This window comes from Vipera ursinii (genome assembly GCF_947247035.1).
Source record: "Vipera ursinii genome assembly, chromosome: Z".
Taxonomy (NCBI): Eukaryota; Metazoa; Chordata; class Lepidosauria; order Squamata; family Viperidae; genus Vipera; species Vipera ursinii.
Window position 1 is genome coordinate 23,046,874 of NC_139517.1, and position 6,124 is coordinate 23,052,997.

Consider the following 6,124-nt stretch of genomic DNA (forward strand, 5'->3'; position numbering starts at 1 on the left):
TGGGGCAACTAGGTGTGGCCAACTTGCCACAGCCAATTTGCCATCACTAACTTGCCATGGTCTACTTGCTGCAGCCAACTCACCACAGGACAACTAGCTGCAGAACAAGAATGACACTAATATCAAAGAAATGGTGGAATAGAGCTATTAAAGAAAGGATGCCAAAAGGGGGGACAAAATGAAATGTGGATGACAAAAAGAAATACATTTTAATTACTTTACATATTTAAATTTATTTGTTGAATTGTCCCACAGCAAGTTGTATCATGGTAAGAGGACCACAGCGAGTTGTCCCGGGGTGAATTGGCCATAGCAAGTTGGCTGGGTCAAGTTGGCCACACCCAGCATTTCAAGGAAAATATACTGTTTATCAGTAGGTATATGAACACAAATACTTATAGATATGTTGTGACATTTAAGGATTTTTTTTCTTCAGAGAGAGTTATTTCAAATTACTAATACACTAATTTCTCTTGGGATATCCATTATTCATCTATACTGGACTCTGTGGTACTGCAGACATACTTATAAAATATAATTCAACAGAATGAAAAAAGTATTGTGATCTCATCCAACTCATAATCAGAAAAGCATGGATTTCTTGGAAATGTATTATAGGCTGTGTAATCTTTCTTCAGTGATACTTTAATGCAAATACCATTAAGATGAATTAAGATGTTGCATTGAGAGGTAATTTATCTCTTTTCTATATATCATACTTTTTCTCTGTGTGTATCAACTCTTTCATCTTTCATTTTACTCCTTATTATAGACGTATAGCATAATTATGTGCATCCACATAATTTAGAAAAAAACCCTTAATTCCTATAAAATTTGAGAGGGATTCAACCTCCTAAAGGTAAGTAAAACAGTGTTTTAACATTAAAATAAATTTTGAATAGAGGTGATTTTGGGGGGCAGGAATATGATATTTAATTCATCAAATTAATAAGCAGGCATATACATAGAATGAAGGCTACTGCTAAGCTTGTAAGCCGCCCTGAGTCTTCGGAGAAGGGCGGGATATAAATGGAATAAAAAAAATAATATATTAAAATGTGTAAGATTAAAACAATATAGTTTTCCAAGATCAAGTAATTTCCAGATGACTTGATGTTCATGTCTATTTTTGTTTGTTTCTTTGTTTACTTAATATGGGCATCCATCTTATGTATATAATTCTGGGAGGCTAATGATTAAAATAAAATAAAAGCAACCAAAGCTGGAAACAACATAAATTACAGAACAGCTATTGTATACCCTTGACCGAAGATCGGTACACTCCTTCTATCTGGGATGGTCATCCTCTTCCACCGAGCACGCAGCTTCAGGAGGGATGCACATGGAGTGGTGAGGGAGGAAGGGGACACCCACCTAGCCAGCCAGATCAGCCAAATTAACCCTGGCGATCAATGGGGTGACAGATGTCGCAGCCAGATTGCCCTCACATCCAATTACAGAATAGCAGCTGAGAATACTCTTAACATCTCACGTTCAATAAAACTAAGAAACAGATACACCCAACCTACCCTATTTGTGACGGCAAGACAAGATTTTTAATGCCTTGTGATAGAGACCAGAAATAATTTTCTTGTCAAATATATGAAACAGAACCACTACTTTCTTTCACCACAAACTTTCTAGTGTAGTTCAGAATCCGAAAAATTCCTGAATATTTCCCATCCATTACTATTCATAATAGAAAGTCTATTTTTTATTTTTATTTTTATTTTAATCCCATTTATATCCCGCCCTTCTCCAAAGACTCAGGGCGGCTTACAATTTAAGCACAAACCAATGTACTTAGCAATAGCCTTCATTCTATGTATATGCCTGCTTATTAGGGCTTTTGCCCCCCCCAAAAGGCATTATTACAAAGTCAGCTTTATTGCCCCCAACAATCTGGGTCCTCATTTTACCTACCTCAGAAGGATGGAAGGCTTAGTCAACCTTGAGCCTGGTGGGATGCGAACCTGCACTAATTGCAGGCAGCTGGTGTTACTTAAGGAGGCATTAGCCCACTGCTCCACCAAGGCTCCATTGCTATATGATTGAATAATCTGTATTCTTTCCACAGAAATGCAGTGAACATTCTCCAGGAAAAATATGTCTAACTTAAGTGACATCACTATTTTTCTTCTCCTGGATTTTTCTGAGCAGTTTGAACAAAATATACTACTTTTCATTTTTTTCTAGTGATCTACTTAGCTGCTTTGATTGCAAATTTTCTTATTATCTCAGCAATGTCCTTCCATCATCAACTCCATACACCTATGTACTTTTTCTTAATGAATTTATCAGTTATGGATCTTGGGTCCATTTCTGTCATTATTCCTAAAGCCAATATAAATGTGTTGTTTTTTTAATTCCAGGGAGATTTCCTACTATGGGTGCATCACACAAGTATTTTCTTTATTCTTCTTCATGTTAGCAGATTTCTTCCTACTCACAGCCATGGCATATGATAGATACATTGCTATCTGTGATCCACCACACTATGAAAGCATAATGAACACAAAAGCTTGCCTTCAGTTGGCAGCCATTGCATGGATAGCTGGTCTTTTTTACTCTGCCTGGCATAATTGTAGCACCTTTGCAGTCACTTTTTGTTCCAATGTTCTCAATCAGTTCTTCTGTGAAATCCCACAACTTCTGAAAATATCTTGTGATAATGCATACCTCATTGACGTTGGAGTTATTGTATTCAATGCATGTATTTTCCTGGGTTGCTTTGGTTTTATAATTATTTCATACGTGCAGATTTTCAAATCTGTGCTTAGAATTCCTACTTCACAAGGACAAAATAAGGCCTTCTCAGCTTGTTTTCCCAATCTTATTGTCATCTCCTTGACAATCAGCACTGGAGCTATTGCTTACTTAAAGCCTACTTTGGACTCTCCTTCAGATGTGGATGTAGTAACTGCTGTATTATATTCTGTGATTCCTCCTTTAATGAATTTGATTATGTACACTAGGAGGAATAGAGAGATCAAAATTGTATTGTGGAAAATGTTTAAGTGTGATATTTATGCATGGAAACAAATCAGTTTCATCCTGGATGAAGCAATGTTTGTTCATTTTTCTCCATCAGTTCTTTGACCTCTTTTAGGTCCTCTTCTATTTTGCCAATCCCTTCTTTGAAGTCTGTGTGTAGAGCCAGTATCATATTTTTCAATTCCATGTTGTATGTATCTTGCTGCGTTGTGTTGTCCAGTGATTTCTGTGCCACCAGATTCTGTGATATTAGGGCAGCTGTTGCTGGGTGTGTGGTGGTCTTCTTCATTTTCTCCAGTAGTTTGTAATCCAAATGTTGATGGGGTATTATAATCCAAATGTACTTAAAAAAAAAAGATTACAAAAAATTTCAGTGACAAGTAAAGGTGAGTACAAAGGAAAAAAGAAAGAAAAAGAGAAGGAAAAAACCAAATATCCTTATATCTAAAAAAAGAAAGAAATTAATCCATACAGGTTATGCTCTTTGTTCATTTCAGAGTCTCTATGCCTTAGTCCAAAAGAAAAAAAAATCAAAGTAAAAAACAATTCACCATTCCGCAAACTAAGAAAGAAAAACAAAAACAAAACCAGATTCTGTAAACTTCTTATCAGTGAGTTCAGCAGCTGTCATTCAAGGTCACTTACTCTCCCTTTTTTTCTTAAACTTCAAGAGTATTCTCAGCCAAGATACTTAATTCATTGCCTTTTTTTGCCTTCCATTATTGTCTGCTGCTGCAGTTCCAGGAGAGGAGCAGTTTAAAAAATCCACTCCCCTCCCCCACTTCTCCACGGCTTCAAATTCTTCTTATTTTTCCCCCCCCAGTTTCCAGCATTTAAGGATTCTCAATCTTCTCACCCAGGCAATCCTCCAAACTTACTTTCAGGATCTTCCAAGTGGCTGCCCTGGCTTGTGACGGTTCACAATGGCTGCTGACAGCTGCTGGTCTGGGAAGCTTCTGTCGGCTCTCCAGGAGATTGCGATCTCTCCTGTGCTGCCAAAACTGTGCCTCCCTTCTTCACCATCCCTACAAGACAGCTCTGCTCTGTCTGAAACTCAGACAGATCCCCCAACCATCTGAAAAGCAACAATCCTTCGGGAGCTTCCAAAGGATGTTGTCCCACCATGGCACTGGCACTCAAAAAACAAACAAACAAACAAAACCCTGGTGACCAAAATTGGCTACAATATTCCAGGTGTGGTATTACTAGAGTTTTATAAAGCGGTACTAATACTTCATGTGATCTTGATTCTATGCCTCTGTTTATACAACCCAAGATTGTATTAGCTTTTTTGGCTGCTGCTGCACACTGCTCACTCATGGTCAAGTGATCATCCACTAGGATTCTAAGGTCCCTTTCATATTTACTGTTTTTAAGCCAGGTCTCACCCAGTCTGTATTTGTACCTTTGATTTTTCCTGCCTAAATGTAAATCTTTGCTTTTCTTCACATTGAAACTCATTTTGTTATATAGGGCCCATTGTTCAAGTTTGTCAAGATATTTTTGAGTTTGAGTTTGTCTTCTGTAGTGTTGGCTACTCTTGTAACTTTGGTGCCATCTGCAAATTTGCAAATTTGATGAGTCCACAGCATTTCGTTGCTCTATTAGTTTAGTCACTTTATCAAAGAATGAAATAAGATTGGTTTTGCATGATCTGTTTTTAACAAAAACCATGCTGGCTGCTAGTTATAACTTTGTTTGCTTGTAATTGTTTGCAGATCTGTTTTTTGATTATCTTTTCGAGGATTTTCTGAGGTATTGATGTTAAACTACCGTATTTTCTGGCGTATAAGACGACTGGGCGTATAAGACGACCCCCCCAACTTTTGATATGATTTTCAAGATTTTTCGTCTTATACGCCGGAAAATCAGCGAGCCCGGGAAGGCACGCCCTCCCCTCTCACTGTGGAGGAAGCAGGGCAGGCTGGCATCTGGCGGGAGCCGGCAGGGCGGTCCTGCACACGCGCGCGCTCCCCGGCTGTTAAGGAGCACTCCTTAGCAGCCGGGTAGTGCGCGCGTGTGCAGGACTGCCCTGCCGGCTCCCGCCAGATGCTCTTCCCTCTTGAGGCACCATCGCTCCCTGGCTCCTAAGGAGTCCTCGGGGATGCTGCCTCAAGAGGGAAGAGCGTCGGGCGGGAGCCGGCAGGGCAGTCCTGCACATGCGCGCACTCCCCGGCAGGGCAGTCCTGCACATTGCTCCTTAACAGCTGGGGAGTGCACGCGTGCGCAGGACTGCCCTGCCAGCTCCCACCAGATGCCAGCCTGCCCTGCTTCCTCCACAGTGAGAGGGGAGGGCGTGCCTTCCCGGGCTCACTGATTTTCCAGCATATAAGACGACTGGGCGTATAAGACGACCCCCCAACTTTTGAGGTGATTTTCATGGGTTAAAAAGTCGTCTTATACGCTGGAAAATATGCTAATTGGTCTGTAGTTCCCTGGGTCTTTCCCCCCACCTTTTTTGAAGATGGGAACCACACCAGCCTCTTTCCACTCCTCCAGTACTTCTCCAGTGCTGCAGGATTTATGAAAGATGTGGTCTAATAGTTCTGAGATAACTAGTGCTTTTTTTGTAAAAGAAAAAGGTGCCGGAACTCACACATGTCATACAACCCACCTTGCCTACCCTACAAGGTTCTATCCAAAAAAAGTGGTAGAACTCCGTTCTGAGCATTCTATATATAAAAAAAAGCCCTGGAGATAACATCGTCAAGGTTGGATAGGTATTTTTTTTTTTATTGAAAAGTTTTATAAAATACAATTTTCCTTTAAAAAAACCCCCCTTCCCCCTCCCTCCTCCCCTCCCTACCTCCCCCCTATCTCCCCCCCTCCCCCTCCCCCTCCTCCCTCCCCTACCTCCCCCCCTCCACTTCCCCTCCTCCCCCCTCCCCCCCCCGACTTCCCAGAGCAAAATACAAGGTATATATCTAAAAGGCAATCATAAACAATCATATACTAACAATTATAAACTCTAAAATCCATCACTCTCTAGCTTGTATATAGTAAACCAATCCTTAATAATACTAAATATATATAAAAAACTAAAATAAAAGAAAACTAGCATCATTCCCATCTATGTTCTTCCACAATTCACTATTACCTTAACATATTCTCATTTGCACATTAATAAATA

At 40.1% G+C, this 6,124-nt stretch overlaps 1 pseudogene across 1 annotated transcript; it reads left to right on the plus strand.

Annotated features, from left to right (window-relative positions):
• The first annotated feature begins 2,192 nt into the window (after positions 1-2,192).
• Positions 2,193-3,871, plus strand: LOC310649174 (olfactory receptor 14A16-like; annotated as a pseudogene). The gene has a single exon. The product of its transcript is annotated as an olfactory receptor 14A16-like (transcript).
• Positions 3,872-6,124: the final 2,253 nt, after the last annotated feature.